Source organism: Hyperoodon ampullatus, assembly GCF_949752795.1.
Source record: "Hyperoodon ampullatus genome assembly, chromosome: 14".
In the NCBI taxonomy this organism is placed as follows: domain Eukaryota; kingdom Metazoa; phylum Chordata; class Mammalia; order Artiodactyla; family Ziphiidae; genus Hyperoodon; species Hyperoodon ampullatus.
The window spans coordinates 26386770-26411915 of NC_136927.1; positions in this window are offsets into that span (position 1 = coordinate 26386770).

The following is a 25146-nucleotide window of genomic DNA, read 5'->3' on the forward strand; positions in this document are numbered from 1 at the left end:
AACAAAGCAGCTCCTATATGGGAATCTCTTTAAAGAACTCAAGCCAAGTAAGGTATTTCATAATGGCTTCCATTTTAAAAAATAGATGCTCCTTAAAAAGCGTTTTGGACTGGGCAGATTCAGAGGAGACGGGTTGACTGTTCTGTTGGTTGACTGTTCCCAATGCTAGCAAAGCCATTTGTGTGTGTGTGTGTGCATGCGTGCTTGTGCGCATGGGTGTGTCCGTTTGCATGCATATAGACTGCTCCATCCTGTTGTGGAAAGACAGAAAATTGTGCTTTTTATTGTGTTCCTAGGCTTATAAAGTCATTTCCTGAAGGGCTTCATATAATTTGAATAGAAGTCATTTTTTGGATCAGTGACCTAAGCAAAGGCTTGGAGACTGGAAAAGTCTCAAAACAAGGCCTGTGTCTGGGTGCTTGTCAGTAAGGTTGACTGGAACCCTTGCCCACCCAAAAGGCCTGGTGAAATTATGATCCAGAGCTGGCTGTCACTGCTGTTTGGGGAGGTGACACTGAGGTGCAGGTGTGAACAGCATTGCGGGGGCAAACTTTGACTCTCCCTGAGCCTCCATGTCTTCATCTTCAGGGAGGAAGAATGGTGTGGTGGTTAAAGTGGAAACTCTGGAGCCAGAGTACAGGGGTTGAAGCCTGGATCTACTGCCTCCTAGCTGTGAGGGCATGGGGAAAGCATTTGACTTCTCGGAGCTTCAGTTCCCTCCAGTGTAATCCTCATGGGGTGGTTGTGAGGATTAGAGAGACTAATGAATGTTTGGAGTAAGTGCCACACCAGTGTGAGTCATTCTTTCTTTGAAAATAGGGATGCGTTGCCCCGCCCCACCGCCACTCCTGCCATCACACAGAGCACTGGGTGGAATGATAAAAAGTGAGAGGAGGGGCTTCCCTGGTGGTGCAGTGGTTAAGAATCCACCTGCCAATGCAGGAGGCACGGGTTCGAGCCCTGGTCCAGGAAGATCCCACATGCCACAGAGCAGCTAAGCCCATGCTCCACAACTACTGAGCCTGCGCTCTAGAGCCCACAAGCCACAACTACTGAGCCTGCACCCCACAACTGCTGAAGCCCGCGTGCCTAGAGCCCGTGCTCCACAACAAGAGAAGCCACTGCAATGAGAAGCCCACGCATCACAACGAAGGGTATCCCCCACTCGCTGCAACTAGAGAAAGACTGCGTGTAGCAACAAAGACCTAACACAGCCAGAAATTAATTAATTAATTAATTAATTTTTTAAAATTTACTTTAAAAAAAAAGTGAGAGGAAAGGAAAGGATCTGACAAGTTCTGTGCACCTACTAAGTGCATGGCTTCTCTCCCTGCTGGATACTTTGTGTTTTTTACCTTGTTGAATATTCACACAAACCCACTGAGGTGGCTGAGCTCATACCCCTCCTGGAGGAAATAAAAGTTGTCCAGTCCCTACCTTGCACGTGATTCTCTCTGGGAAAGTCAGCTCTCCCATCAGGTTCCACATGGAGTTTCTATGAACCATGCCATGTATATGGAGTGAAACCAGCATCATTAACATGGCATTGGAAGCAAAACGCATATAGGCTGGGTATGGGAGAGGCCAATGTATGCAGAGGTGTCTTTGCACAAACTCTGCTCAGTGAGGATGTTCCATATTGAATGGTGAAACCCAGTCTGATCAACACTTTCACTTGGGAGGTACCAGTGCCAAGTAAGGGGAGACAGCTCCAACTCTGTCCCTAATACTAATGAGATATTTGTGGCTTCTTCTAGGAAGCCTGATACACATTGCAGAGGGACATAGTATGTTGGTTAATGAGCATGCCAGAACAGTCTCTTGTGTTGTTAACTCCCTTGCCTGGATTCTTAAGATAAATCCCTATCACCAAGCACCTGTGTGTGTGTGGGTCTCTCCCTCCAGCCCACAAGAATGACAATATGGGGCTTCCCTGGTGGCGCAGTGGTTGGGAGTCCGCCTGCCAATGCAGGGGACACGGGTTCGTGCCCCGGTCCGGGAGGATCCCACGTGCCACGGAGCGGCTGGGCCCGTGAGCCGTGGCCGCTGAGCCTGTGCGTCCGGAGCCTGTGCTCCACAATGGGAGAGGCCACAACGGTGAGAGGCCTGCGTACCGCAAAAAAAAAAAAAAAAAAAAGAATGACAGTATGATCCCCATTTTCCACACAACAAGACTCAGAAAGGCAGTTTGAGGTACACATAGAGCTGGCATGTGACAGAACCGTTGGAGCACCTTGTGGCTTGCTCACCTGTCAGGACCAGCAATGGGGCCAGCTGCCATCAGCGCCTGGCCTAGAACCTGTGCTTCCCAAGGTGGCACCACCAGCTGCCTTCTCCCCCATCAGGGCTGGTCCAGGATGCTAGATTGCCAGGTCTCCTTGTTCGCAGCCCCTTGGCTGGCACCTGGCCAGATGAGGCTGCTGAGTTTAGCAGGTTAACTGCAGGTGGGACTTGATTCTCTGCACTGACTTCACAGCATCTAACCACATACAACACTGCATTCCTGAGGTTGGGTACCAAAGGGGAAAAGTGATAACTTCCTGTTCCATTGTCTTCTGACCGCTGAATCCTGCTTCTCCCCACATCTTTTTTACTTTTTGCACCTTATTTTTTAAAAGCCCTTTTCTTCAGGTGGAATAGGTTTCTCTGATTTAAACTCCTTCCGTCCCAGTTTAATTTCCCTTCCCTAACGTGCCATATTGGCCTTTGCGAATCAATCAGTTTTGTCATACTACATCAGATGCCTCCCTGAAATGCAGATAAATTGTCCATTATGGAACCATTGTCTCCCAATTCTGGGATGTATTCAGAGAATTCAAACAGATTTGTCAGGCCTGACCTTCTTTTCAGGAACCATGCTATGACTGGCTCTCTCCAAATTAAATACTGATGAGCAGCCCCCCTCTGATGGGGCCTTGGGTGTCTCCCTGCCCACACACCCCCTGCCTTAAACAACAGCCCCTCCATTACCAAGAAAGTGGCCAGCATGCCAGGTCTTCGGCATCTTAGACCCAGACTCCTCCACTCTTCACTGGTCTGCATGCCTTGAGGTCAGCCAGGGGCAAAGCCTTATCCACAGCCTGGAGCCCAGAGGAAAGACGCCCAGAGAAAGGACTCTGCCACTTCCTGCCTCCCTGTCTGCTCTTGCCCTGAACACAGGCATTATTATATTAGTATAACTCTCATAACTAGTGTATATTATTAGCAATATTACTAACTATAGGTATTATGATCAATAATATATTATTGCTCATATTGTGACAGAGGATCATTACAAACATTTTAATATTATCAACAGTAGTAACAATAGCATATGCTGTGTGCTACAAGGCCATGCCTTTTATGCATTGAGGCTTGTTCTATCAACTTTGTGACTCAGGTACAATCGTAACAACAGTGGCAGCTACAACAAACAATAGCAATGAGGACCAGAGATTTCTGAGCCCTGTATGTGTTCCAGGAGTCTGCCGAGTGTACAGATTTCACTTCTCCCAATAATCCATGCATTGAGTCACTCACTTCTCCCAATAACCCAGTAAGGTAGATAATTATACTTTTAATGTCATTTTATGGTTAAGGAAACAGAGGCTCAGAAAGGTTTTATAACTTTCCCAAGGGCACATGGGGGGAGACTCTTATACCTGGCCTTGAATTCAAACCTAGATGTGAAGACTGATTTTGCATTTTTATTTATACTGGGTAGGAGCTCTTATGTGAAAAGTTCCTAAGTAGAAACTTCTGTGAGCAAAGAAGTGATCTGATAGGAACTCTATGGGAATATTTGCATATTTCAAGAGGTTCATTGGCACCTTCACCCAAGGGAAGGCATCCATACTGGGTGATATTTACCCAGAGGAAGGGACACATGGGGGCAAGCGCCTGCTCACCCACTTAGTAGGCTTCCAGAAGGCAGCAGAGGTCCCTGTGGGTCAGGAAGGAGGAGAAAGTGGGAACACCCTTCCCTGCTGCCACAGCGCCCCTCTGATTGCTGCTCCTGGCCTGTGAGGCAGCATGACCCTGGCTGGCCTGGTGGTTCCTCTGAGAATCTCTGTCTCTGAGCTTCTAGCTGCTGTTCCTCTCCCCATGGCCTGGAACCACCTGCAATGAGATTCCTTCCCAGCATGGAGGCAGCTCTATGTGTGGGGTCTGATGAATCCCTGCCACTGTGTGCTGTCAACCTCCTTCCCCCCTCCCACCTCTGGTGAAGCTCCAAGACCACCTCTATCTAGTCTGTCCATCCTCACCAGCAGTATGTACCTGAAACACCCCTTCCCGTGGGCACCCAGACACAATACCATCTTTCACCTTTAAAGGATGGTGACGCTCACTGGCAGGGTGAACAGCCTGCACAGCCCTGGCTCATACCCAGTGCCTCCACTGACAGGTGAGAACCCTGGAATCATCCCAGGACTTTCAGGATCTAGCTGTAGGGCAGAAGGGACAGGGAGGCAACAATGTACACTGAGGACTTGCTGTTGCTGAGGAATGTAACCAGTTAAACATAGACTTCGGAAACTGGCCGACTGACCTAAATCTGTCTCTTGCAAGCTGTGTGTCCTTGGGTGAGTGACTTAAGCTTTCTGAGCTTCAGTTTGTTGGGATACCAGTACCTTCAGTGGAGATACCTGTATGATAGGGAGTAGGAAGTCTTTATTAGTTTTCTGGTGATTTCTAATACGTGTCTTTCCAACTACCACCAGGAAAATAAGGAGGCACCAACACATCTCACACGTTACACTCTCAATCAGTGGCCCATTATCTTGTCTGTTCAGGTGCTTCTCTCTCCTGCCGACCTGAGAGCTTAATGAATCTAGAATCACCCAGCATGCATCCGTGAGCTAGGCATTCCCTTGCAAGATAGCCTCATTGCAGCCATGAACAGGGTAATATTTCTCCCTTTCTTCATATTCTAATGAATAAATGATATTCCCATTGGTAATTTATCTACTTTTAGAATTTGAATGGAATTCTACTGATAATTACGGCATTTCACAATTTGATAGGAAATTGGCACCTGCTGCATGGAGATAATAGCCCAATTCAGCATCTATGAAATATGGAATTTTCTGCTAATTCCTGCCTTGAAATTTGTAAATCATCAGTGGAGTTGGTTATTAAAATTCAGGAGTTTAAAGACCTGGAGCCAAGGGGGAGCGGCCCTTCTTCATTAAGATTATGGAAACTAACAGTGACTGCCGGGCCGAAGACTCTCAGCCCAGGAAGGCTCAGAGCAACTCAGAAGCAGGAAGCTTCTTGGTAACGTGATTATCCAGGAGACTCAGCCGCAGAATTGGAGCTAGCTGGCTGTGGGGCGCTTGTCAGAATTTGAAGAAATGAGAGATGGCAGCAAGGCATAGAGTAAAAGGCACAGGCTTTCGGGTCAGGCAGATAATGGTTAGAATTCTAGGTGCTTTTCCAAGCCTCCATGTCTGCACTGGCAAATTGAAAAAAAAACAATGTCCCTTTTGGTGATGCATAGGTACTTTCTCTTTAAATTGATCTAAGATCAAATCCATACATTTCTCATCCATTTACAACAATTTACTACAGATCACCTGAGTGCCAGGTATTCCACTGGGATCTTGGGGGGTACACTGGGGAGCAAAATCAGGCTTATTCCCTGACCTTGTGGAGATTATTCACCAAAGATGGGGTTTTAAGTCTTGAACGATGTTGTCATCAATCCTGAATGAATGTAAAGGCCTAGAAAGGAAAATTTAAAAAGAATACCATTCTCCCTAGGGCCTCCCTGGTGGCGCAGTGGTTGAGAGTCCGCCTGCCGATGCAGGGGATACGGGTTCGTGCCCCGGTCTGGGAGGATCCCATATGCCGCGGAGCGGCTGGGCCCGTGAGCCATGGCCGCTGGGCCTGCGCGTCCTGAGCCTGTGCTCCTCAACGGGAGAGGCCACAACAGTGAGAGGCCCGCATACCGCAAAAAAAAAAAAATACCATTCTCCCTGATTGAGGAGAATACCTGCCTTCCGTTAGCACCTAAAAAGTTGACTTGGGGGAACTTTTTGGGATAATGGAAATATTCAAAACAAATCAAAATACATTTTGATTGTGATGGTGATTAATGCAACTGTATATGTTTGTCAAAACTCATTAAACCGAATGCTTAAAAAAGGATACACTTCCCTGGTGGCGCAGTGGTTGGGAGTCCGCCTGCCGATGCAGGGGACACGGGTTCATGCCCCGCTCTGGGAGGATCCCTCATGCCATGGAGCGGCTGGGCCTGTGAGCCATGGCCGCTGAGCCTGTGCGTCCGGAGCCTGTGCTCCGCAACGGGAGAGGCCCCAACAGTGAGAGGCCCGCGTACTGCAAAAAAAAAAAAAAGGATACATTTTACTGTATGTAAGTTATAGCTCAATAAACCCGAGTTTCAAAACAAACACAAAAAACACCCTCTTTGGAAATGAAACAGGCAATGTGACATACTGTAGTAGTTGCTAGACCTAAAGATTTCACTGACTAGGAATTCAGATTTCCAGAGGACTAGGCACTGACACAGGGTTCCTAACCTATAGCACTTGGATGTATAAGAATATACAGGCTCCTCCAACTGCCACTGACTCACCGAGAGCTCATGACTCTGGGCTTTGGGTGGGCCCACCTGCCCACCCTTGTCGTGGTGGCCACTGGGAAAGCAAATTGTCTTAATTACTTAATCTCAAGCTAATTTAAAGATAAACCCCAATGTGCCAGTGGGCTCTCTCATCCCCAGCCCTAAAATGTCCTTCCAAGCAGCATTGTTGCCAATGGAAGAACTGCAGCAAGATGGTGGTGGTCATGCCTAGTTGATTTACCTGGCCTTGTCCAGGTCAATGAACTCAGGCTTCAGTGCCCAGAAAACCTTTGAGCTCAGCATTGTCACTTGATGCCCAAGGTCACCCCTCATGATGACTACCTGCACAGACTTCTCCCAAATGTTCTCCCTCCCTCTTTCCTTGCTGCTTCTTTCTTCCTCCTCTCCTTCCTCCCCTTCTGTCTCTTCTCTCCTCTCTTACCCTCTTTCACATTCTCACCCTTCCTTCTCAAATCTACCTGCACTAATCTTTCCCATGGCACTTCCTTGGGGAGGCTGTTTGTAGCTGAAAGAAACTCCTGCTTCCTCACCCCCTGCCTGGTTTAATGTACTTCTCCTTGCTTGCTGGGGCACGCTGGTAAGGGACTTCTCAAGTCAAAGAGCATATGCTTTAATCCCCACTGAAACATGATTTCCACGGAGCCCCAGGGAGTCTTGCTGTTGCAAAAGAAACCCTTGGTGAGGAAATGAGGTAGCATCAGCTTTTGATCTTCAGCTAAACTGATAATCTTGCTTAAGTCTGCTGAGCTCAGAGCCAGGTTAATGAGACACAGGGTGATCTTGGCTGACGTTCTCCTCTTTGGTGCCAAGTGTCCAAACTTGTATGTGGGCAACCCTGGGATGGCTTTATATCCTAACTTCCACCCTGGACAGTGAGCTCATCCAAGGCAAGGACAATGTACTGTTCTCTGCAACCCCGGGACTTAGTGCGGGATTTGACATGTAGTAAGATGTCCAATTGAACCTGGTTGAGCCAAACTGACCATAAAGAATGACGAAAGAGACAAGAAGATGTCTCCAAGGGCTACATCACGAGAGAAGCATGTACAGTCCACAGTGGCAGGAATGGTAGGGGTCTTTCCTCACAAGGATGGAGTTTGTTCAGTTTTCCTTAGTTCTTTGGTGTCCACACTGGATGCTACTCTGGTCACAGAGATATTGGTTTTGCCTAGAAAATATTAGGGGATCATTTTTAATAGCATCCTTATCTCAGTTTAACTAAAGGGAAGTGTCAGGTCCCCTGACACATTTGAAGGAGATGCCTTCAAATCTCTCTACATTTCATGGTTCCCATAGCTTTATTCAAACCCAGACAACATCAGTCCTGAAACTGTACAGAACAGAGCAGGACTGTCCCAGCTCCATTCTTCTCAGTCACATCTAAACTCCCTCCTAACAGGTAGCAAAGGTGCCCCATGACCTTGGCATTAGAAATGCATTTCCTTCTCCGTAGGCAGCTTCCCCTCTCCAAGGCCACCTGAGGACATCTCTCCTGCCCTGTCCTTCTACAATTTCCTTCTTGCTTCCCCACCTCAACCCTTCTCCCGTTCTGATTAGTAAGCACGTCAGTGTTTGCTACCCGAGTAGAGGAGAACTTAGGAACATACCTGAATCTTGTTCAGGGAACTGTGTCCACATTCATGTCATACGTGCGCACTAGATGGATGAAGCCATGGGCATGCGTGTGCTCTTTAAAGCTGGGATGTTTCCCCATTTGCAGAGGGAACCATGACAAAGACTTGTTGCCCACAGAGGGATTCTGGCATCCTCGATCTCATTGCGCTTAATTTCCAGCTCTGATGAGGTGTCCCATGGAGCAGCTCTTCACCCCTTTGCTGCAAGCCTGGACATCTGGCACCTTGCTACCTGTCTTGTGCAGGGAGGAAGTGAACTCAGCATCTGGAGAGATGCTGGAACCTGTGTTTTGGGAAGTTTGGGGTACAGGGCTTTGAAATTCTGAGCTGCCTCCTTTGTTTCAGAATCAGACGCATCACTATCTATAGCAACACTCTCTGTGATCCTTTTCACTTTCCTAAAAGTGCACCAGAGTAGCACTGGGGGGAGGTGTGATTCAGCCACCCACGGCCATCTGGGGCCGCTTCTTCCCCAGCATCTGCTCCTGCCTCCCCTCCCCCTTTCCTGCTTCCAGTGAGAGAGAAGGACTCTGCCCCCCAGTTTCCTAGGTGACCTGGAGGGAGCAAAAGGCGTCTGAACCCCCTGTGAAGAGTTCACGATGAAGGCAGGGGAAGTTTAAAATTTTCTTAATTTATTTTTTAAACACACTCACTGTATCTCTCTGCATTTTCCTGGGCCAGTGTCTCCCTGACCGTCTGTCTCTGTCTCTTTCTGCCCCCTCCCCTCTGTCCATCTGCATGTGTCTGTCTCTTTGTATCTCTGCCTTTCTCTCCATCTGTTTGTGTGTCTGTAAATCTGTCTTTCTGTCTCTTTTCAATCTCTCTCTCTCCTTCCTCCCTCCCTCCTCAATTTCCTTCTCCCCCCATCTTTCTCTCTCTGATTCTGTCTTAGTCACCCTCTCTCCTTTTTCCCCAGCACCTCCCTGGTAAAACAGGGCTGACGATCATCGGTATCTTGCATTTCCCATAATTTACTCGGGGTCCAACATGGGCCCCCTTTTCACTGGATGCCTTACTTCAGCAAGCAGTGTTATCATGCGAATTCTGTATCATTAAAATAAAATGACTCTGGAAAAGTAATTGGGGCTTAATATTGCTCAGTCCCACACATGCCCTATAATTTCCCATATTATCCTGGTGCCCCTATGTGGTTAACTCTATCCTATTTTCGTAAGTCAGTAAATCTACGTTTTTCTCACTAAGCAAAGGGTACTGAGGGTTTTCCTTCCTACCCCAAGCTCAAGCTTGGCTGTAGAGCTGTGTGAATTAACTAAAAACCATTGACTTGTATACTTTGTGGATAACACGTATGGTATGTGAATTATTTCTCAATAAGGCTGTTTTTTAAAGTAAATCTAAAGGAGGTATAAAGCACATTCCAGCGATTTTAGTCCAGCTTCAAAATTTCCACTGGGTCATTTAAATTTGGGGGGCCCACAGCATGCAAACCAGAATTTATTTATGACTCAGTATAAATGCATCACAGTGAAATACCAGACATTATCTGCTGCTGAAATCAGCTGGCTAATCTAAACCTTGGCTAGAGGGGTCTCTTGAATGTCAGCATTGAAGCAGAAAACAAGGGAAGATGGATTAACTCATAGTCGGATATGCTCTCCGTGGGTTTTCTTCTTTCTGACGAAGACAAGCCAACTCCTACTTATCCTTAGCACAAAACCCTTCCTCCAGAAGGCCTTGCTTGCCAACCTAGGTTTAGAGAAAGCTTCTTTATTGCTGTGTTCCCCAAATACCCTGAAATCCTTCTGACAGTTATCATGCCTTTTTAGCCTTCTTGGGTTAAGTAGTAGACGTCTTCTCCGTTGGACTTATAAGTGCCTTGAATGTGGGAATTTTGTCTCTTTTGCACTTAGTAGGTATGAAGTAATTGGGCAAGGGTCGATGAAACAGAAGGAAGGGGGAGATGAATAAACAAATGACTAAAGAGAACTTGCTGTCTAATATGGACGTTTTGCTGGTCCCAATCAAGTATTCGATGGCCAGCACATACCTGTTGATCACATATACAGGCAGACTTTTGTTTTATTGCGCTTCACTTTATTGTGCTTTGCAGATGTTATGTTTTTTACAAATTGAGGGTTTGTGGCAACCTTACATCAAGCAACTCCATCAGCACCCTTTTCCAACTTATTTGCTCACTTCGTGTCTTTCTGTCACATTTGGTAATTCTCATGATATTGCAAATTTTTTCATTATTATTATATTTGTTATGGTGATCTGTGATCAGGGATCTTTGCTGTTGCAAAAAGATCGCCACTCACTGAAGGCTCAGATGATGGTTAGCAATTTTTTGTTTTGAATTTTATTTTATTTATTTTTTATACAGCAGGACCTTATTAGTTATCCATTTTATACATATTAGTGTCTATATGTCAATCCCAATCTCCCAATTCATCACACCACCATCACCACCACCCCTGATGCTTTACCCCTTTGGTGTCCAAACGTTTGTTCTCTACATCTGTGTCTTTATTTCTGCCCTGCAAACCAGTTCATCTGTACCATTTTTCTAGGTTCCACATATATGCGTTAATATACATATTTGTTTTTCTCTTTCTGACTTACTTCGCTCTGTATGTCAGTCTCTAGATTCATCCACGTCTCTATAAATGACCCAATTTCATTCCTTTTTATGGCTGAGTAATATTCCATTATATATATGTACCACATCTTCTTTATCCATTCGTCTGTTGATGGGCATTTAGGTTGCTTCCATGACCTGGCTATTGTAAATAGTGCTGCAATGAACATTGGGGTGCATGTGTCTTTTTGAATTATGGTTTTCTCTGGGTATATGCCCAGTAGTGGGATTGCTGGGTCATATGGCAATTCTATTTTTAGTTTTTTAAGGAACCTCCATACTGTTCTCCATAGTGGCTGTATCAATTTACATTCCCACCAACAGTGCAAGAGCGTTCCCTTTTCTCCACACCCTCTCCAGCATTTGTTGTTTGCTGTTTCTGATGATGCCCATTCTAACTAGTGTGAGGTGATACCTCACTGTAGTTTTGATTTGCACTTCTCTAATGATTAGTGGTGTTGAGCAGCTTTTCACATGCTTCTTGCCCATCTGTATGTCTTCTTTGGAGAAATGCCTATTTAGGTCTTCTGCCCATTTTTGGATTGGGTTGTTTGTTTTTTTAATATTGAGCTGCATGAGCTGTTTATATATATTGGAGATGAATCCTTTGTCCGTCGATTCATTTGAAAATATTTTCTCCCATTCTGAGGGTTGTCTTTTCATCTTGTTTGTAGTTTCCTTTGCTGTGCAAAAGCTTTGAAGTTTCATTAGGTCCCATTTGTTTCTTTTTGTTTTTATTTCCATTACTCTAGGACGTGGATCAAAAAAGATCTTGCTGTGATTTATGTCAAAGAGTGTTCTTCCTATGTTTTCCTCTAAGAGTTTTATAGTGTCCAGTCTTACATTTAGGTCTGTAATCCATTTTGAGTTTATTTTTGTGTATGGTGTAAGGGAGTGTTCTAATTTCATTCTTTTACATGTAGCTGTCCAGTTTTCCCAGCACCACTTATTGAAGAGACTGTCTTTTCTCCATTGTATATCCTTGCCTCCTTTGTCATAGATTAGTTGACCATAGGTGCATGGGTTTACCTCTGGGCTTTCTATCCTGTTCCATTGATCTATATTTCTGTTTTTGTGCCAGTACCATATTGTCTTGATTACTGTAGCTTAGTAGTATAGACTGAAATCAAGGAGTCTGATTCCTCCAGCTCCATATTTTTCCCTCAAGACTGCTTTGGCTATTCAGGGTATTTTGTGTCTCCATACAAATTTTAAGATTTTTTGTTCTAGTTCTGTAAAAAATGCCATTGGTAATTTGATAGGGATTGCATTGAATCTGTAGACTGCTTTGAGAAGTATAGTCATTTTCACAATATTGATTCTTCCAGTCCAAGAACATGGTATATCTCTCAATCTGTTTGTATCATGTTTAATTACTTTCATCAGTGTCTTATAGTTTTCTGCATCAGGTCTTTTGTCTCCCTAGGTAGATTTATCCCTAGGTTTTTTATTCTTTTTGTTGCAATGGTAAATGGGAGTGTTTCCTTAATTTCTCTTACAGATTTTTCATCATTAGTGTATAGGAATGCAAAAGATTTCTGTGTATTAGTTTTGTATCCTGTAACTTTACCAAATTCATTGATTAGCTCTAGTAGTTTTCTGGTGGCATCTTTAGGATTCTCTATGTATAGTATCAAGTCATCTGCAAACAGTGACAGTTTTACTTCTTCTTTTCCAATTTGTATTCCTTTTATTTCTTTTTCTTCTCTGATTGCTGTGGCTAGGACTTCCAAAACTATGTTGAATAACAGTGGTGAGAGTGTACATCCTTGTCTTGTTCCTGATCTTAGAGGAAATGCTTTCACTTTTTCACCATTAAGAATGATGTTTGCTGTGGGTTTGTCATATATGGCCTTTATTATGTTGAGGTAGCTTCCCTTTGTGCCCAAATTCTGGAGAGTTTTTATCATAATTGGGTGTTGAATTTTGTCAAAAGCTTTTTCTGCATCTATTGATATGATCACATGGTTTTTATTCTTCAATTTGTTAATATGGTGTATCACACTGATTGATTTGCGTATACTGAAGAATCTTTGCATCCCTGGGATAAATCCCACTTGATCATGGTATATGATCCTTTTAATATGTTGTTGGATTCTGTTTGCTAGTATTTTGTTCAGGATTTTTGCATCTATGTTCATCAGTGATATTGGTCTTTAATTTTCTTTTTTTTGTAGTATTTTTGTCTGGTGTTGGTATCAGGGTGATGGTAGCCTCATAGAATGAGTTTGGGAGTGTTCCTTCCTTTGCAATTTTTTGGAAGAGTTTGAGAAGGATGGGTGTTAGCTCTTCTCTAAATGTTTGATAGAATTCACCTGTGAAGCCATCTGGTCCTGGACTTTTGTTTGTTGGAAGATTTTTAATCACAGTTTCAATTTCATTACTTGTGATCGGTCTGTTCATATTTTCTATTTCTTCCTGGTTCAGTCTTGGAAGCTTATACCTTTCTAAGAATTTGTCCATTTCTTCCAGGTTTTCCATTTTATTGGCATAGAGTTGCTTGTAGTAGTCTCTTAGGATGCTTTGTATTTCTGCAGTGTCTGTTGTAACTTCTCCTTTTTCATTTCTAATTTTATTGATTTGAGTCCTCTCCCTCTTTTTCTTACTGAATCTGTCTAATGGTTTATCAATTTTGTTTGTCTTCTCAAAGAAGCAGCTTTTAGTTTTATTGATCTTTGCTATTGTTTTCTTTGTTTCTATTTCATTTATTTGTACTCTGATCTTTATGATTTCTTTCCTTTTACTAACTTTGGGGTTTTTTTGTTCTTCTTTCTCTAGGTCCATTAGGTGTAAGTTTAGGTTGTTTATTTGAGATTTTTCTTTTTTCTTGAGGTAGGCTTGTATTGCTATAAGTTTCCCTCATGGAACTGCTTTTGCTGCATCCCATACGTTTTGGATCGTCGTGTTTTCATTTTCATTTGTCTCTAGGTATTTTTTGATTTCCTCTTTGATTTCTTCAGTGATCTCTTGGTTATTTAGTAACATATTGTTTAGCCTCCATGTGTTTGTGTTTTTTACAGTTTTTTCCCTGTAATTGATTTCTAATCTCATAGCATTGTGGTCAGAAAAGATGCTTGATATTATTTCAATTTTCTTAAATTTACTGAGGCTTGATTTGTGACCCAAGATGTGATCTATCCTGGAGAATGTTCCATGCGCACTTGAGAAGAAAGTGTAATCTGCTGTTTTTGGATGGCATGTCCTATAAATATCAATTAAATCTATCTGATCTATTGTGTCATTTAAAGCTTGTGTTTCCTTATTAATTTTCTGTTTGTATGATCTGTCCATTTGTGTAAGTGAGGTGTTAAAGTCCCCCACTATTATTGTGTTACTGTCGATTTCCTCTTTTATGGCTGTTAGCAGTTGCCTTATGTATTGAGGTGCTCTTATGTTGGATGCATGGTTAGCAATTTTTAGCAATAAAGTATTTTAAAATTTAGGTACATACATTATTTTTTAATACATAATGCTATTACATACCGAATAGATACAGAATAGTGTAAATGTAACCTTTATTTTGCCCTGGGAAGCCAAAAGCTTCGTGTGACTCACTTTATTGTGATATTTGTTTTATTGTCATGGAACTGAACCTGCAGTATCTCCGAGGTTTGCCTGTTATATGCGCCAGACGCTATTCTAGGCACCCGAGAACCCAGCAGTGAGCCAAAGAGACCTCTCTCGTGGCCCTTGAATTATAGTAGCGGGAAGACACAGACAATAAAAATACATCAGTTAATCATGTGGACTATTAGAAGGTGATACAAGTTGTGGAAGTGTGTGGCCATTTGTTAAATATTTTTCCTTGGTCTTTATTCATCTGGCGTCTGTAGGGAAATGAGCCTTAATATAGAGGGAGAGAAAACTGGAGAACTTTCTACAGGACAGAGACAGAGAAAATGGTCATGCTTTGTTTTGTTCCATGCACCCTAAGACTTGAAGCTGGGATTCTAGGAGCAAAAGAAAAACACATGGGGCTGGGACAAACAGCCCTCTTGCTGTAGAAACAGAGAACACAAGATAGGGGAGTCAGTGCCTGAGTCAGAGCCCAGTTTTGCATGCTCCATTCCAGTTTTGTAAGCACAAGCCTTGACAAGTTAAAAAGCTAAAAATGATACGAGAAATAAATGGGTGCAAACCACAGCTAGAGACAGAGGAAGCAGGGTGAGGCTGAGCTGCTGTCAGGCCCTGGGGGGCAGCGTGTGGCCAGCTGTGGGAGGGGTTGAAGCTATGAGCAGATCTCTTTGAACTTGATATTTTTCCACAGCAAACAGAAGCCCAGACCTTTTTGGCAGTAGAGCCACATCCCGAGGTTAGAGAGGGCAGAGCGGCTGGCTGTGGGGAGCTGGGCTGGGAGGAAGCAAACATGGGGAGGAGCCTGGCTTTCAGGGCTTCACAGTTCAGGGCTCCCCGGAGAGCCAGGGCCAGTGTTAATATTCACCAGGTGCCCCACCAATCTGTCATGGAAAGGGGGAGGAGAGCAGGGCAGCAAGTCACCAAACGTGGTATGATCCTGGGAGGTTGGGAGGGGGCTCTGCCAAACAAGTGCACAGCACAGTCCCCAAGACACAGTGTTGGCCACAGACAATCGTTATCTCGATGATAACAGCATCTGCTAGCACTTACTGAGGACTTGCTTGTTGGACTTGATGCACAAAGAACATTATGAGGATTATCTCACTCACCCTCACCATGAATCATTCTATCCATTAGGACTCGTGTGGTTACAAGTGACGGAAAATCAAACCGCAAATGATGAGAAACTGAAAGGGAATTTGTCAACACGTGCAACTGAAAAATCCGGGAGTATTAGGCTTCAGGCCTGGCTGGATCCAGCTTAAACAGTGTTCTAGGGTCCAGTCTTTTTCTGATCTCTTGACTCTGCTTTTCATTTCTTGGTACCATGCTCAGACAGGTTGCTGTGATGGCAAAAGGGCTGCAACTACTCAAGCCCATGTTCTCTCAAGGTGAAGTCCAGCAGAAAAGAAAGTATCTTTCCCATCCTCAAAGTTCCAGTAAGTCTCATGACTTTTCATTGGCTCAAATGGGCATCATGTGCCCATTCTTGAAAAGATTACTGTGGCTGCAGGGCCTTCTCTGCTTCCCACGTGCTACCCTGGTGTGAGAGGCAGATGCTCACTCATAATGAGTTGGGATGGGTGCTCAAATGAACATTAGGGACAGTCCTGAAAATAGGTAAATGGAGGCAGGTGGCAAAAATAAAAATGCCCATCTCCTGATGCTAGGATCATTTCTGTTTTGTAGGTGGGGAAACTGAGGCTTGGAAAGGTGGAGGCACTTGTCACAGTGGGTCTGTGGTGGAGCTGGGACAGCAGCACAGCATCATCTGTGGCCACTTTCAGCTCATCTCCTCCCCCAACCACAGCCTCACCTCTTGCTGCTTGCTTGTCCCTGTCCCCTCCCTCTTTCCTGATCTGTCCTTGGAGCTGCCAAGTCACTCCAAGACACCTGGATGAGCGTTAGGCTCATCCTGAAGACAGCGGGAGTTGTCACAAGGCCACAGTCCCATTAATCCTGTCAGTTTCAGAGGACCATTCCCAAGGCAGAGGGTCATTGATAGCATCATCTCCATCTTCTTTAATGCTAATTACTTTTCTTCCCACGTCAACGTAAAAATCATCTTAAATGTCCTCATTAAAGCGAATGTGATTTCTGACCACAGACTCATCAACTCAGACTGGGAAAGACTTTCAGGGGAGAAAATGTTCTCTGAGCCACAAATGGCAATTCTGAGTGATTTAGAATATCAAGTTTGTATGATTTTTAATCATTAACGGAGATGTAAAAACATTTTATACACAATCTTTTATCTTACACTTATTTTTATATTTCTCTATAACAATTCATTGCAATGCATATATCACCATTACATCAGACATTTATGGCTCCATTAAAATTCAATGCCATCATAAATTTGGACTGGTTAAAGTGGTGACATTTGTAACAGCTTCCACAAGGACATATTTTATATTTAAAGTGAAACTTAGAGAAGAAACTTTAAAGAAAAAAAATCCTTGTAGGGAAGGAGAGGGATATAAGATTCTCCTGCTGTCTAAAACACTGTCTGATGCCTACCATAATACCTGCTGTATTAAGAAGCCAGACTTTTGCTAAATACTAGGGGAGCTATTTCCAGTATATAGGGATTAACGAGAATCATATGATAATGCTATCATTGACTAGAAATGCTCCGCTCTGCCCAGTCCTTTGGCAGACTGAGACCTGGGAGAATTTCGGAAGTAAGGGGAAATATTAAATCAGACTTTTAAACAATGCAGTGTCCATATAATAAAAGCTTTTCTGATTCTGGAGTGTAAGAGTTTTCAGAGAGGGATAGGATGAGGGGCTTATGTTTTTCTATCATTTGGTCCAAGATGGTGAGTGCTTCTACTGGGATATTTAAGGTCTGTCTCTCTCTCACTCTTTTTCAATCCATCAGAAGGTATTAGAGCAGTTTTTGTGAGCCCAGTGCTTTTATAGATGATTTGAAAAGTAAAAATGGGGCTATATTCCTCATTGTGATGGAACCTACTATACTAGGATACCCTCAAAGGAAATGACTTTTGCATCCTCAGGAGCCGTGACAATATCTGACACATGGTTGACATCCACTAACACCCTTTGTTCAACTCACTGGAACTATTGGACAAGGCATCCAACAAAAACAACTTTGGACAATAAGCACCCAACTGGGCATGACTGAGGGTCTGGTTGTACGGGACAGAATAGGTATCACATATGACTTCCAGGCAAGAGGAGTGTGTGAGGACTGTGCAAGCCCGAGCTGGGTTCATGGAAGAATGAGGCTTCAGGTGGGTACGATTTGACCCTCCAGAAGTAGCACAAAGGATAGTCGAGGCTGGAAGAACCAGGTGGGCTGAGTAAGAGCAACTTGAAGAAACTCCCTGGAGAGAGAGCTGGCTGAGGGGTGGGATCAAGGTGTCCTTGAGCTTAGTCAGCCTCAAGATCTGTGTAATAACCAAGGGCAATAAAATCTCACTGAGCATGTGTTGTCAGGCAGGATGCCTGTGTGCATAATAAAGATAGCAAAGGTCTGTTTCCACCTGCTGTTAGCCTGGTTCTCTTCTAAGTTCTTTTCTTAGAGGAGCCCACTGTAATTCTCATAACCCTCAAAGGTGGAGCTTCTGCTATGTTCTGGCTGGAGAGAATGGAGAAAAGGAATAGATATGCAGATGTTAAATGCATTCTCTGTTTCTCCCCTGTTTCTCCAGGAGAGAGTCCACTCACCTGAAGAAATAGAAGCTGGAACACTCACGTCCCAGGGGTAAATTTACTAGGGACATTGGGTGGGAGCCTTTTGTTCTCTGAGTTTTTACTGACTGATGCCACTGGTTGTGGGTTGTAATCAAGTTTTGTCAGAGGCAATGCCATGAGGTCGGAGAAATCAGAGTTCTTTTAAACGAAATAAATGCCCGTCCAGAGCATGCCATGGGGAGGGGGGAGGTTTTTATGTTCTCCCAAGGAGATCATAACAACTTAGTGCTGTGCCATCCAACACAGGAGCCATCAGCACATGTCACTTAGCACGTGAAACACGGCCAGTGTCACATATTAAAATCATGTTTTTTATGTATTAGGTTAACTAAAACATTTAAAAATAATTTTACCTATTTTTTCTTGTTTTAGTGTGGCTACCGGAAAGTTTAGAATTCCATGTGTGGGTTGCATTGTATTTCTATCGGACAGCACTTTCTTAGAGTGTATCCTTTCAGTAGAAAGGACATATCTTATGAAATAGAGAAAGACTTCTGAAGGGCTCCTTCCTCCTGTCACCAGCTTCTGGGCTGGGAGCTGCTTTAGTATAAAACTTTCAACCACATCTGACTGGTTACCATGCCCTGAAAACACTCATACCTCTTTGCCTTTGCTTGTGCCACGCCCTCCTTCTGGAGTTCTTTTCTGTTACCCCTCACCTTGCTCGCCTGGCATGCTCCTTCACATTCCTCAAACCCCATCTCAAAAGCTTCCTCCTTGTAGCTGCTCTTTAATTAACTGCTCTGTCCTCTGGGCTTCCACAGCACCTGGAACCCACTTTCTCCACTATTACTCTAACCAGCTTGTGTTTTAGTTACCTGCTCACAAATCCATCTCCATAGCGGCTCATGGAATCCCTTGAGGCCAGGGACTCAGTGATTTTGAAGTCATTGGAGGCAGTGTGGGCTGCTGGAGCCGGCTCAAACCAGATCAGAAGAAGCACTGTGTGTGTCTCTTCCTAACTCCACATTCAGCAGCTTCCTGCTGATAACTTGAAATTGGCCACAGTGGAGTATTGACACCACAGGAATTGGCAAACAGTGGACATCAGGGCTTTTAATGGAGTGAGGGGAGGGGGAGAGACAGTGGTTAAACATTTACCTGTTCACACTGATCTCAGTTAAAATGAAATAAAAGGCTTTTGCCACCTGAATCAGCCTCAGAAAACGGTGGTCATTTTCTTGTGATTAGGTGACCTGTCTGTGAAGAAATGTCGCTTTCTCTCCGTCCAGGCAGTTTAAGGAGCTTCTCTGCAGGCTCTAATATTTAGGGTCTGGTAGAGAGATGTTGGATTGACTGGGTGATTATAAAGTTTCTTCCCAGCTCTAAATTTCACTGATTCTGGGCATTATGCATATCACTTGCAAGTAATTAACATTAATAATGCCCTACATTTGTGCAGCCCTTATCTTTCTTTTTTCCCAAAGAGCTTTCTATCCATTATGTCATTTGACACCTCTCAGAAGCCACTGAATAGAGAAGTTAATATATCCGGTGTAGACATCTACTTAAATTCAAATAGATTTGCACATAGTTGACCTTGGTCTCAGAGAGGGGATGGGGGCCACAGGGTGACGGTGGATCATAGTGTTCTCAGTTCAGTAGGATGAACTGTGAGGGTCAGAGAGGGCAAGACAAGTACCCAAAGTCACACAAACACAGAACAGCAAAACTTCATCAGCTCTAGGATTGCACTGAAGGTGAGGAACATTTGGTGTGGGTGGTCGCCCAGAAGAACTGAAAAATAGCATATCTATATAATATCAGCTATTTTAATAGAAGGAAAAAAGTGCACTGTCTCAAAACTGAGATAGCTTATCTTTGATTCCAAACAGCTGAATATTCTATCCGTTTGGAGGGCTCCCTTCCATTTTTGCCACTCACCGAGCTGTTTGAGCCTCATAATCATGGCGCTGGGCTTCCCAGGAGGCTGCTTGCTTCATGGGTCACAGAATCCTTCTTTTCCCCTCCAGAGAGAATGCCCCCCACCCAAATCGAAGATGAACAGGCATTTTACAAATGTTTCAGAAAAGGCTGGTAACTCATCTCTCTGAATTACCTGTGATAAGAGAACCTATTAGGAAGCTAAGGAGGAGAAGCAATTTGGGTTGCATGAAACTACTGAGTAATTTAGACAACGCCTGGATATAGAACTTTGCTCACTCCTCACTTGGGATTCGTACAACTCTGAGACACACATTGTGTTTCAAAGTAGACTGAAGGAAATAAATTTAGAGCAAAGGAAAACATGTACAAAACATCATTCAAAAAAGAATGCAAATATTTGTGTGTGCACATGCATGTACTGAACTTTAATAATGCCCCCTCAGTGACAATAATAACTGAATAATAACAATGAGTATAGCTCAGTCCTCATAATGTGCTTAGTAAAATTCTAGAAATAAAGATTTCAGTGCCATTACGTAGAAAATTTAAGAGAAAAATATCTTGGTATATCTTGTAAGTTGTCTATAAATGCTACACTTTGTACACTAGTTATTACTTTACTGTTTATTCTCAAAAATGTTTAGAATATAATTGTGTAGAATTTCGGCTGCATTTTTCACTTGAGAAAGAGTTACAACTCTGCTTCTATGTGGCAGACAGAGAGAATCTCTCCAAATATGTGCAGTGAAATTGCCTCTCTAAGAGCTGTCTGTAGGGCCTGCCCTCCCATGGTGTGTTGGAGCCAGCTCATACTGGCTGGGAAAAATGGATTGTCTAATTTCAAGGAAATCTGCCAGTTGGTTGGTGTCATATTGGCACCTTGAAATCGGCCATTGTTGGAATATTTACACCATGGAAACCAGAAAACACTACAAGTCAGTGATTTTTACCTAGAGAGCTGGGTGGTTAAGCATTTGTCATGCCACCACTGCTATTCTCTCTATATAGGATACTACTCCATTTATATCATTCGATCTCATTTAATTTACATATCCATGAACAAGTAGACAACCATGTGGAAGTCATAGAGTCTTAATAGGAAAACCAAACACCTGAACCCTGCAAAAGCAGAAACAATAAAGGATTCCCTACTCCTTACCCATTAACCTGTAGGTATTTGATAATTATCTAATATAGCCTGTCTTTTTGTTCCTTTTCCTAATCTAGCTTAACAGTCCTCAAGCTTTAGTGAATGAGTTAATGTACAAGTGTCGATAATGCGAAACCACATGTGTGGTACTTTATGGGAGTATTAGGGGGCTTTTGAGGGTAGCTTTGGCCACAAAAGTATTTTACTGGAGTTGGCAAAATATGGTAGTTGAAACCCAGAATACCTGGTTTTGAATCTAGGCTCTGCCACACAAGCTATTTTACCCTCTCTAAGCTTTAATTTCTTCATCAGTAGAAAGAGAACAAAATGATAACTTACCTCTAAAGTTCTTATTAAATGTGTTCATATATGTAACATGCTTAGTATCACTCCTTGGACCTAGTTAGTGCTAGGTGCATTTTAGTTATTATTATTATAGAGGAGTGTTTTAGTTGATGATCTTGGTAGCTGAGTGAGGGTTAGATTGGATGGAACCAAGACTGGGAGAGTCTTGGTTAGAAGCCCATTGCTTTGGCCCAGCCTGATCCTGTTGAATGAATCACTGATGCCATGTGGCTGTTGGGTGTTACATAGACTAAGCCAGTGGCTTCTCCTGAAACTTAGCCTATGATGTAAAGGGCCTTGGTTGACCATTAGAGAAGACCACTTTCCCTAGGAATTTATTTTACCAACTTCCATCCAATTCATTTGGCGCTGGAGGGCATGATGAAGAGGGGAGAATGGTAGCAGATAAACTTCGAGAGCATGCAGGCCCCAGATCTTGGAAGTCCTCAGAGGTCATGGTGAAAGTCTGGATATCCTAGTAAGCATAATGAAAAGCTATGAACAAATTTAGGCACTAGGTAGGCACTAGGAGAGATACAAAGATGAAGTCGGTCACAGGGACTTGCAGACTAGAAAGGTCCACACCCTCCCCTTTGTCAGTTGTAGCTTAATCTCATGAGTCCAGTTCTTACATTTTCCAGATGAGCAGAAAGATCCTGTTTTACCTCCTGCAGTGGATTGACATGCAAAACGCCACGGGATTTTAGTACATTGTGATAATTACAGGGAAAGGGCATGCAAACTGCGGGATTTCCTTAAGAAAACGAAACCCTACAGAGAGGGCAGTGAGAAAAAATTAACATAGCTTCCCTGGTGCCTCTTCCTCTCTCAGTTGCTCATAAATAGCCTCCCTGAGGACCATATTTGCTGTGAATTTCATCACATCTCTCAAATGCCCTGGCTGGTCTTTTACCTCCTTCCACGTCCAGGCCCTGTCTCATGTCCAGGCGCCAATAATAAAGATAAATTTGAGAAGTAATGGATAAAGACCCAATCCTTGTAGAGCAATAAAATTTATCGTGGCTTAACTAATCTGGCACCATTTATGCCTGCCGCCTGCCTTCCCAACCATCGAATGACTAATTGATAACTAATTTCCTCAATTTGTACTTCATTACTTATTGCAGCAGAAAAGCTTACGCCTAACTCTACGAATCAAATAGACTCCATGAAATCAGCAGAGATGGTATTTGCCAGAGTTCTTGGCAAATTGACCACCTTTTCAGGAAAAGTGACCTCTTTTCAGTAATACACCTAACAGATACTGCTTTTTCATTGTGTGTCAGGAACTGGGCTAAGCATGTCGCATTTGTATAATTAAAGGTTGTGCTAGATGATAAAACTGCAGTAGCTTATCACAATAGAAGTTTATTTCTTTATCAATAACTTCTTAATTCAGGTGTTCCTGGTTGGCAAAGGGGGGGGGAGCTTTGGTCCATGCAATCATTCAAGTTGATTTAGTCCCCAAATTAAGCTCAGATGATCCGCCATCATTACTGAATAGCTTCCAAGGTTGCCCTTGGTGTTGGCATTCAGCCAGCAGACGAGGGAAAGAGCATGCAGGGGCATAGGTGGGAAGCTTTTAATGGGCTAGCCTAGAAGAATACATCATTTCAACTCATACTGCACTGGTCATAACTCAGGAACAGTAGGACTGGGAAATATAATATAGATGTGAGCCAAGAGGAAGTGGGTTTGTTGGATGCGTTGCCACACACTGCGATTTCATTTAATCCTTACAACAGTGCTATGAGGTTGGCCATTATCCCCACTTTACAGATGAGGAAACTGAGACTTGGAGAGGTTCAATAACTTGCTTAAGGTCAAAGAGCTAGAAAGTGGAGGAACAGTCTTCAACTCAAGTTATCTGTCCGATTCCAAGTCCATGCTTTCAACCACTGTGCTAAACTACTTCTATCAAGTCTTAAGCAATGGGAAGGTCTGACAATGAATCCTTTTCCTTCCCTATGCTCTGGTCAACATGAATGTACTTGACCCCGACCCACCATGAAGTTCTCCACTTCAGAGGTAAGCTGTTACCCCTGCCTACAACACGGACTCTTCTAGTGAAAGCAGACCCAGGGCATCTTGTGAACTTCCAGAAACCCAGGTTGGGGTTCCCGATGGTGACCAGGTTCAGTGACAGTGAATTCTGAGGCTGACCACCCACATGTGCTTCCTCTGTGGGAGGCACAGAGCAAGTGTCAAACTGAGCCAGGAAAGACTCCACTAATTAAAGCTTTTCTGAACTCTACCGTCCGGCTTTTTAACAAGTGATGCTATTAATCCTGCATGTTCTCGGTTTTTCATTTGTTTGTGGGGGAAAAATGTTGAAGGCGATATTGTGGTATTTATCCTTGGAATAATGTTGCCATAGTTACCTCTCGACTTTATTATACCAGTGGTGCAATAGTTGAAGCAGGGGGACCTGGAGATGCTCTCGTAACTATGAGCTTGGTCCCCAGGATGGGCATGAAATGCGCCTCTTATATTGGGGGGGAAAGAAAGGAGCTTGGCCCCGGCAGTTAACTCCAAAACGCAGCACAGCAGTCCTGTGTATTTGATGAGGGTGTTGCTTGATGCTGTCCAGAGTGAGCCATTTCTATGAAGTTGCTTTGTTTTCACATTGTTTTATAGTGACACTCTTAGAATGCTAGAATGTAGTGTCTCCATGGAAACTGGAAATGTACAAAATTAAGACCCAGAATAGGAAAGCTCCTATGAGCACAGTTCTGCTGATCCCTAATAAAGAAATGATGTGTTGCAACTACAAGGTGTTGGATGTTAAAAGAGACAGGGAACGATAAATATGACATCCTAATCTAACCAAAGACCTTCCATTTTGGACATGGTGGAGAAAGGTTATGAGTGCACATCCAGGTAATTGTGGTCCGTCAGACAGGAGGAAGGCTCCTTAATACCCCATTGTGGGGAAATAGCTACTGACCCTCCAAGGAAAGTGCACCTTGACTCCACTTCCCTGTTGAGCCCATTCAGAAAGAGTTAGTGGGACATGAGAGAGGCAGCGTAATACAATGCAAAGATGAGGCATTTGCAGTCAGAACAAGATTAAGTCTCAGCTCCTCCATTTACCATCTTTTGACTTTAAGCAAATCCGTTCAGCTTGCTGAACCTCTGTTGCCACATCCATAAAATGGGGGTGAATAGTGTATACATTTCTGAAGTGTTGTAGCATTGAAAGCATGCACACACACACTTTATAAATATATGTTTGTTTCCTTTCTTCACTTTTCTTCAGATATTTATTTTTAGGAGGGTCGGAAGGGGTTCTTTAGCCTGACTACTTATATAGAAGGGCAAGGTTTAGTTTAGAATGTCTGAATTAATAATGGCATAATGGCATGAAATATACAGCTTTACAGAATAGTCAGTGGAAACATGAGGCCCTCTTCGGGTATATATGCTGTTTGTTCACGGTGGGGATTGGTGAAGTCAGATGCGTGTCTGTTCTGATGCTCCCACTTCTTTTGTGGCTCCTCCTCCAAGACTCTCACGGTCCTGCCTGTTTGATCCCTGACTTCTCTTTTGCCTCCCTCCACACACATCTCACACATTCGCTGAAATGCCGTCCAATTCTATCAGGACATTCAAATACACAGAATTCTCAGGCTCTCCTTCTGCAGTCACT